Source organism: Crinia signifera, chromosome 1, assembly GCF_055691185.1.
Source record: "Crinia signifera chromosome 1, ASM5569118v1, whole genome shotgun sequence".
Taxonomy (NCBI): domain Eukaryota; kingdom Metazoa; phylum Chordata; class Amphibia; order Anura; family Myobatrachidae; genus Crinia; species Crinia signifera.
The window spans coordinates 446,882,111-446,891,937 of NC_139217.1; the positions used below are offsets into that span (position 1 = coordinate 446,882,111).

General features: G+C 47.4%; 1 protein-coding gene across 3 annotated transcripts in view; it reads right to left on the minus strand.

Moving 5' to 3' along the window:
• Positions 1–9,605, minus strand: part of GHR (growth hormone receptor) — a 292,432-nt gene extending 282,827 nt beyond the window's left edge. For all 3 annotated transcript variants that reach the window (XM_083154198.1, XM_083154208.1, XM_083154187.1), the window contains exon 1: positions 9,357–9,605. The gene's annotated coding sequence lies outside the window, so the exon portion shown is untranslated. The remainder of the gene's footprint in view (positions 1–9,356) is intronic.
• Between the last annotated feature and the right edge of the window lie 222 nt (positions 9,606–9,827).

Consider the following 9,827-nt stretch of genomic DNA (forward strand, 5'->3'; position numbering starts at 1 on the left):
TTCAACAAAATCTGCACTGGCTCCCATTCCCCTACAGAATCCTCTTCAAACACCTCACACTCACATACAGGGCCATCTCTAATTCCATTGTTCCATATATCTCTAACCTTATCTCCATTCATACACCCTCCCGCCCTCTATGGTCGGCCAACGACTGTCGTCTCTCCTCCACCCTGATCACTGCTTCCCACGCTAGAGTACAGGACTTTGCCCATGCTGCACCCCTTCAGTGGAACGCACTCCCTCGCTCCATTAGACTCTCCCCGACCTTGCAAAGCTTCAAACGGGCACTGAAAACTCACCTATTCATCAAAGCGTACCCTTCCCCTGCATAAACCAGCTGGTTCTCCGACCCCCTGCCTGTTTACATCCTGCTATCTAGCCACCACCCATTTGCTTGCACCTCTTGTAATCTGTCTGTCTCCCCTTCCTACTAGATTGTAAGCTCCTCCGAGCAGGGCCCTCTTCCATCCTGTTGTCAAAGCCCACTTCTCTTCACATTTCACTCACAGCTCTCCTATACTCCAACACTCAGTGACCATCTTCATACTCATCTCCATCATTGGCCTCAAGCCTCTAGTTGTATGCTGATTGAGTCCTCACTACTTATATTTAAGCTGTAATGTGTATTGATCTGTGGTGCTCTTTATTTGTACTCCTATTTTTGTTATTTATTCTATGTTATGCCAAGTTTTGTCTCCCTGTACTGTTCCTTTGTACGGCGCTGCGGAACACTTGTGGCACCTTATAAATAAAATAATAATAATAATAAGCTGTATGCATATATGAAATAAAAGACACCTTCAAAAACGCCTATGGCCTGTCAGATGGATGGCTGGATACTGTTTGTATGTTTAAAGCTCAGCGGCTGTAAGTCAGCAGTAGCGCAGGATTTGGGAATAGGAGACTGTGAGATAAACTCAGAGATAAAGCTATTTGCGAGGACGGCCTGACTGCTGCACTTTATATCAAGCAATAAAAAAATTCTGGTAATAAGAAATTTATTGCAAGTGTCGTATAAATCACGCTGCATACCAAGAGGGTAATTCAGACCTACTCCCTAAGTAGCGAGAAGGAAAATGACGCCCGCCAAAAGCATGATCCCCCACCGACCGAATCCCCCCCGGTACGATGCAAGCAATGGGTGCGCTTACACATCCGCATTGAGGCAAAATTCGATGGTCCCTCGCCATCGAATGATTTTTAACATGCGAGGGGATATACGCGAACACATCATTATTTTAAACCAGGCATGTCCAAACTGTGGCCATCCAGCTGTTGTGAAACTACACATCCCAGCAGGCCTTGACATCGTTTCAGCATTCCTTAACAGCAAAACTGTAGCACGGCATGATGGGACTTGTAGTTTCATAACAGCTGGAGGGCCATCATTTGGTATTGCCTAGTCTAAACTGACTTATTTCCGTTGGAGTCCATCAACGAGGGCTCTGACGTCATGTGACGTCAGCCGCCCACCCCTGACAGCCATTGGCCCGCCTGCGTTGCCAGGGGAACACCCAGTGTTTTTATGGGGATGACAATAAAACGCTGGGCCTTTCTTCTGCTCCAGGCCCGTTTCATCCCCCCACCCACCCCGCAGCGAGTGGACCGACGAGTATGTAACATGCGCAAACCCCGACCACCGGGCTGGGGACGAACTGGATCGGCCCCTAAATCCTTACAGTTATAATAATCTTATTTTACGCGACAAAGCTCTTGAGCGTATTTATTGTATTTCTTTATATATAACAAAGTGCGTTCTGCAATAACAACCCATAGAACATATTTCGTTACATTGCCATATAGCGACGTACAGCCAATCTGCAAGTACAACGGGAACAGAGCCATAGAAACAGGCGTCGGAAATGATCTGAGACAGCGCACAGAGCGACTCCAGATTCTTTCGCTCCAATTTGTCATTTTAGCAGGTGAAGTCTCTGCTGAACTCCAGGGGTTCTTATATCCAGTTACGCGCTACAGTGATCCTGATGGAAATCTGCCCCTATCACTTACACACAGAGGCTGCAGGATTGTGTCCGCTGAACCAGCATTCATTAGAATTCCAACTATACATTTTGCTGGGAACTAGTGATCTCACTGAGGCATCTGCTTGTAAAATATCTGCTCCCACCACTATATGTTCCGGCAATGGGCACGCTTATTAAAATGTGTGATTACATATAATGCAAAAAGGCCTACATTCCATACATACTCATACTTCCCTACTCTCCTGGAAAATCGTGTGGCCCTCCTGAACACTGGGAAGAGTGGGCAAGTCTCCCGGGTCCTGCCTCAGCATCTGCAACCTCTCCGCACCACCCTGCAGTCGTCCACAATGGTGGGAAATTCAGGGGTGCCAAGGCTGTGATTCTCAATTATTCAGACCTGTTTACTAAGCTGCATATGCGCACAGCCTAGCAAACAAGTAAACTGGCGTCGGCGTGTATACTGTTCCACTGACACCAGCGGGCAAATTCTGTGAGACATTCTGAGCAACCATAGAAGTCCGAAGGTGCGGCCATTGTTTGATCAATGATGTTTGTTTATCTCCTCTTACTTGAACCTTCAGCTCTGGTGTTGCGATGCTGACGGGGCCCTCTGCAGCCCTCACCCAAAGCTGCTCCCCTGACTGTAGAAATAGCTGTTCTATGTTCCACTGGCTCATCTCCCTTCCTCACCACAACGCCTGACATATCATGACATATCCCGCATGTCACGACAATGTTATCTTCCACTACAATGTCCATTACAATTCATTCTTCCCATTTCCCATTACCAAGTACGAGGTCTATCTCTCCTCTCTTCTAGGCTCCTTCCCCTGTGATTGGCCATACTGTACATCTATAATGTATCCTTCTGATATATTCCCATCTTTGTAGAAGACAAAAGATTACAATAAAGTCACAAAATATCTCCCATCTCAACCACTCCGCTCTGCGCAAGATCTGCACCTGTCTTCTGCACGGATCACTAGCTCCCATTCACTATTACAGGACTTTCATCGGGCTGCTCCCATCCTATGGAATGCCCTTCCACGCACAATATGACTCTCCACTAGCCTCCAAACTTTCAAGCGTTCCCTGAAAACTCACCTCTTCAGGCAAGCCCATCATATTTAATTTCCATACGCATAACCCTCTGAGGCACTTATGTATTCTATAGCTTCCCTTCTGGACTTGTAACTTGGTGGGACTGCTATGCTATTACTGGTGCCTGTCCTTGTGTTTCCTCTTATATCCCTATAGATTGTAAGCTTGCAGCAGGGCCCTCCTACCTCCAAGTCTGTCTGTTGTTACCCAGTTTGTTTTATCACGGTCTACAATTGTAAAGTGCAACAGAATCTGCTGCGCTATATAAGACACTGTAAATTAATAAATAAAGTGACCAATGAACTATCAGCTACTAGTTCAAAAGAACCCTTCACCATGCCGGACTCCGCTGTCACTTACAAACCAGAAATAAACCTCACTTCCAACACCAGTCATTCAGCCAGCCCTCACCGATTCCATTCCATCAGTGTTCCACAAAACTTTCTTCTCTAAAACTATGTCGGGGTCCCACAAGGTTCTGTGTCAATTATCCAGCACCTCCTCATGAAAATCCCAATGCTAACTATAGCTCAACTTTTCTAAAACTGAGAAATTATTTTATATAATATACAGTATCACCACCCAACCTTATCCATCACTTATTATCAACATCAAAGCCAAGGCTAGTGACCCCACTATGTGGCCCAAAGCAGCTTTGCCATTAGTCCTACTTCCCCATCCTCATAATGTTCTCTTGTCTCTTCTTTTGCTTCCGTTTCTCATGCTGGATGCCACCGGCATCCATTCTCTTGTTACACAGCATTGTCCATCCCATCTTTCCTTACCCTACCTCTCAGACTACTCCATATACGTCACACCACTCCGCTAACACTAGCTTCCCATACCATCCAGCATTCATTTCAAGCCATTCACCCTCCTCAAGTCTCCACATTGCATTTCGGCAGTCATCAGATCAACACACAGAATGTTGGGATGCTCAGCCTCTTATTCACATCGATGCCACATAAAAAGTCATTGTCGCAGATTAGGCCCCATGATCCGTGGTGGAAGACATGGTGAAACTCTAAATTTCATAGCAACTTTGTCTTTTTACTCAGATTAGCACCTGAGTCTTACACAGCAGCTGCACGGACTGCCAGCGCAACTGCCCAATACTGACTGTATTTTAACAGTCCCTAGTGTCTATATAGCTCCAGCAAGCCCCTTTCTGTCTCTCCAGCACCCCCTCCACCCCAGTATATCTCCAGCCAGCCCCCTCAATTTCTCCAGTCCACAGTGTCTCTACAGCACCAAGCAGCCCCCTTCTGTCTCCCCCCCCCCCCCCCTCCATCCCCAGTATTTCTCCTGCTCCAGGAAGCTCCTTCTGTTTCTCCAGTCCCTAGGGTCTCTACAGCTCCACCAGCCCACTTGTCTCTCCAGCCCTCCCCCTCCACCCCCAGTATCTCTACTTCTCCAGCCAGCCCATCTATTTCTCCAGTCCACAGTGATTCTACAGCTCCAGCCAGCCCTCTATCTCTCCTGTCCTTTCCTCCACCCCCAGTATCTCTCCTGCTCCAACCAGCCCTTTCTGTTCTCCAGTTCCTAGTGTCTCTACAGCTCCAGCCAGCACCCTTCTGTCTCTCCAGCCCCCTCTAAACCCCCAGTCTCTCTACAGCTCCAGCTAGCCCCATAGTCTTCCTCTGTCCACTAGTGGCGTGACATTCAAGCTGTGTCGCAATAAGCACAAAAAAACAACTTTATTGCACAAGCTGTCTGTGTAACAGTAGCTACCCAGACCCCACAGAGTCATTCTTCTATAATTGCAACCTGCAGGATACAGGTATTAGTTCTAGATGTATTTATCCATGCCCTTGTGCCCCCATGACAGCTGATGCCCAGAGAGTTTACCAACAAATAATCAAGAGACCAGATACTAAAAAGTTTTCAATATGGTAGTTATATATTATCCTTTTTTCCAGGGTGCACCAAGGGGTCCAAAGTGCATCCAAATGTACAGTACCAACAGACTAGGACATAAAGTGAATACAAAAGGTACAAAACCAACAGAATAGTACATAAAGTGCATACAAACATACAGTACCAACAGAATAGTACATAAAAGGCATACAAAACAGCAGAATATGACATAAAGTGCATAGAAAGATACGGGTGTGGTACAGAGTTCCGACAGTCGGGATCCCGACAGTCATTTGCCCGATGTCGGGATCCCGACTGGCCGAAATCAGACAGAGTGGCAAGCGCAACAAAGTACCTTGCGGGCTCGCCACGCTGCGTGCACTGTGGCTTGCTACGCTCGCCACCTATTCTATTCTCCCTCTATGGGGGTCGTGGACCCCCACAAGGGAGAATAGCCGGTGGCCGTCGGGTACCCGTGCATCTGTATTTTAACAGTCGGGATCCCGACGTCGGGTAAATGACTGTCGGGACCCCGTCCAGCACCCGAAAGATACAGTAACAACTTTCACACTGAAGCCCCAGATACTGAACATGAAAGAGAACTGCGGGTCTTCGCACTTACTTTACATAACAACAAATGACAGTATACACTATATACTAAGTCAGTAAAAACTGAAACGCAATTTACAAGTTGCATGAACTGCTACTATAACCAAATAGCTGCTGTACAAATCAATCAGCGCCTTTAACCTTGTACACACAAAACCGATGACAACTTCTGCTACTTGTGTAGTTACACAGCACCAGCATGGCGCCCTGCTACTTCCGGGTTCTACGCTCGCCACAAACTATCTAAAATAAAGTAACTTAACTCCATGCCAACATGGGTAGTTCATACCCCCACTATCCATGTTGGCATGGGGGGGGATTTTAGATACAGATGGGGCAGGACTCATTCTTGCAGGGGATGGAGATGGCGATGCCAGCCGCCATCCCCCGCCAGCCACCATCTGTACAGCGCGTCCCCTTCCGACGGCGCTTCCATCGATTTCCCCGGGTCACCGCCAGCTTGTCGGCGGTCACCCGGGGTCCCCGCCGCCTCCCCGCACCCCCCCATAACCCTGTCCGTCTCCCTGAAGCAGAGACGGGCGGGGTTCCCATCGCACCGTCGACGGAAACTGAGACGTGCGTGCGTGTGAGATGCACGCGCGTCTCAGTCAGATGGCAAGCCGAGCTGCTGGCGGATCGCCAGTGGTGACGTTCTGGCGATTCGCCAGCAAAGAAGAGCCCGGCCCCATCTGTAGCGTGGCGAGCGTAGCGAGCCACCGAGCCCCGCAAGGGCGCCATGAAACTACACAAGTACCCAACTTCTTAACCAAAGACCTTTTTGCACAGGTAAAAAAAGAGGCCTTGTACACACACACACACACACACGCACTACCCCAGTCCCACTCGGACGAATCACCCTGATAAATAATATATTAAAAAAAAAAAATATCTTTGAATTCGGTCCCATTCCATTCTTGATCTGTCTAGCTGCGTGTAAGCAAAACGCAACACATAATAGCTTCAAAGACAAAAAATCTATGTTCCATACTGAGAGGCAGAGGGGTATATTCAATGCTTTTTGCGAGCTGTGACAGTGAGTAGTGCTGTATTCTACTGACCCCCCCCTGCACATGCCGCATCCACATTGCTGGGTTTTCACAGTGATGTGGAAACGGCGTTTGTGGCCGCCAAAACAACAAGGCTTGCGGTTAAATACATCCCTGCATTAGTCACGAGCGTCGCTGTTTGGGGCAATCCTCACCGTCATCTGACAGTGTGGGTTCCCCCAGAACATTGAATACGGTGAGGAGCTGATGCGGGGGTCTGGCGGAATTGAGTGAGTGAGTATTTAGTGAAGAAATCTATGTCTAGATAAAGGCTATGTAATATTAGTTAACATATTATGGGCGGGATGCTATATAGCAGAAATGCGGTAAAAACCCCGTTTTCGGGGTTTCTACCGCATTTCTATATGCTATATGGCGCCTCCGCAGTGTCAGCGCTGCGGAGGGAATCGCCAGCTAAAGCTGGCGAATCCCTGCAGAAGCCTATGGGCTTCTTACCGCAGCGCTGTTTGAGGGATCCGTCACGGATCCCTCCCAGCGTGCCCTGCGGCCGGCGCCGGGGTCTGCGCATGCGCAGATGGACTCCCGGGTCACAGACCCGGAAGTCCAGCGCCGGCACCGCATCGCAAGGGACAGCTCTTACCGCAAGAGCTGTCCCTTGCCTGAATAACGGCATATGTTATAGCATATGCCGTTATTAAAAATGCGATGTCCGGCGATAATGGGCGCGGATGTTACAACATCCCGCCCCCTGTCATTCATCCTATTTAATGCAGTTACCAGGCATTAGATAGCTGATGAGAACAGTATTGGTGTAAATGAATTAACCCTGAGGGTTAACAGATGAAACCTTTAACCAAGAAAAGTGTGCATTATGCAGAGTGTACACTCTAGGTCAGTGGTTCCCAAACTTTTTTGTATCACAGAACCCTAGCGTATCAGAATTTTTTTCACGGCACCCCCAGGACCACCACCACCACCCCCCCCCCTCCCCCCCCCCCAAAGTAGAAAAAAAATCTAAAATGTAGTTGCTTGTGTTTATGTCATCCTTGGGTACAGGTATGTGGTGAAGGACAGACATTGCTTCTGTTTGTACACATACTTTATGATTTGCAGCCGCCAGCACTGATTTTATCTATTACATTGTCCATAAATAATTTAAACTAGTCCTGGAACGCCAATCCGAGACACCCCTGCAAGTGTTCTGAGGGGTGCCTAGGCACACAGTTGGGGAACCACTGCTGTACATTATCCTGACCCACTGTATATGCAGGAGACAAAACTATTTCTCAGCTACAAAGTTCTGTTGCTTCTAAAACGGCAAGACGGAACATTAACCCTTTAAGTGCCAACATCTTTGTGAAATATGTGCAATATATCCGATAAAAATGCCGGCGTCGCTTACATTTGTTATATAAATTCAAATAAAAAAACGTGTAAAAAAAAGATTATATTTCCTGTATAAGTAAAACATCACAGGTCATTATGATAAATAGAAATGTTGGCTTGGCCAATTTTCACACCTAGTTTAACAAATTCACTTGGCGTTCAAAGGGTTAATACATACTGTTATATGGTCATTACCAAACAGTACATCCAGTATCTATACTTATCTCCACATTGTGGTTCACTATCTGCAATAACAACTGTAGTCAACCACGGCTGATCAATAACGTAGCAATAATAATAATAATAATAATAATAATAATATTTCATAATAAAAATAATAATTATAAATGTAATAATAATATAACGGAATAGTAATATGAACAACACAACACTGTCATTTACAATTGAATATCTGGGGGGGGAAAACATTTCCCCGTTATACTATTTTTTACCCCGTGACACAACTTTGCACACCACAAGTACTTTATTAAATAGACAGCGACAGCAACATCATGAACATTATTTCTGTGCATGAGGGCACCTGGGTCACAGGTGTATCACTGAGGTGCGTTCCATCGTGCCTACTTCCTGCAATGCTGAGTGGGGACAAACCTTGCAGGCAATACACAGATTCCCAGTGGGATGATAGGACAGAAGCAGCCCAACTTCAGTAATGATGGGAATGGGACACTGACTGCACCTACAGTAACGGAAGTTAGATGCAAGCGTTAGATTGACGGAGCGTGGTCTTTGGTCACATGGGCGACCTGAGTTTTTCGCATTTTTTTCTTAGCTATGTCGACATAGGTTGACGCGGACACTGCAAAAGTGCAAAGTGTCCCCTGGCATGGCTCACCACGCTTCGGGCACGCTGTTATAATCTAATACTGTGTCCATTTGGATAGTAAAGTATGAAAAAAGTCGACCTGCACCCCCAAAAAAACGTGAAAAACCCATGTCGACTATGTGACGATCGACTATGCTTGCGTCTGACTTCCGTTACTGTCGATCAGTCAACTATCTTTAGGCATCTAACTAGACACGTTCAACTAAGTTTGGTCGACCACAACATCTAGACATCGACATCCATGGACTGGACACAGACTGCACCAATCCCGGCTGCAGCTTCCTCACACTCCCAACACAGGGAAAGTTCTTACTTCCAAAGCAGTTGGCTAAAATGTAGCCTCAGAGTTAGCAACGTATAATAATAACAGCTTCACTGGGAAAGTGCAGGGAAGATCCAAGCCTGCAGCCAGGCACTTCCACAGCACACCCACTGACTTCCACAGCACACCCACTGACTTCCACTATACACCCACTTGTGTCCACACGCACACTACAGATCCCAGGGCACACTGGCAGCAGATCACACACACTACAGGCAGTAAGGGCATTGCCAACCTACCCTGTGTGCAGCTGCCTGGCTGGCTGCTTGCTGGTGCGGACTCGGAGGCTGCAATAGGAATCTGTTCTGGTCAACAAGAGCCCCTGTTCCCCGGTGTCAGCTGTCAGAGCGCTGGGGCCCCACTGCAGGCTGTCAGGCTGGGACAGCTCTCACTTCTGGGAGGGGGGGAAGGAGGGTGAGGCTACAAGGATCAGCTCCTGGCTGCCAGCGCTTGGCTGCTGCTGCTGCTGCTGCTGCTCTTTGCTGCTAGTGGGGAATCTGGAGCCTGGTGCGTGTCACTTTGCTGGAACTTCCAGGCTCCCTCTAGAGGACAGTATTGGGAAATGCACACCGGGGATCAGTCATTTATTGTGCTGTGCCTTAAATTAATCAACATAGCCCCTCTTAGCGCTCATTAATACTGTAGGTCCATTTATTAAGTTGAGAACAAAACGTTCTCCAGTGTTTAAAAGGACAGTTTAAGTCAGATTG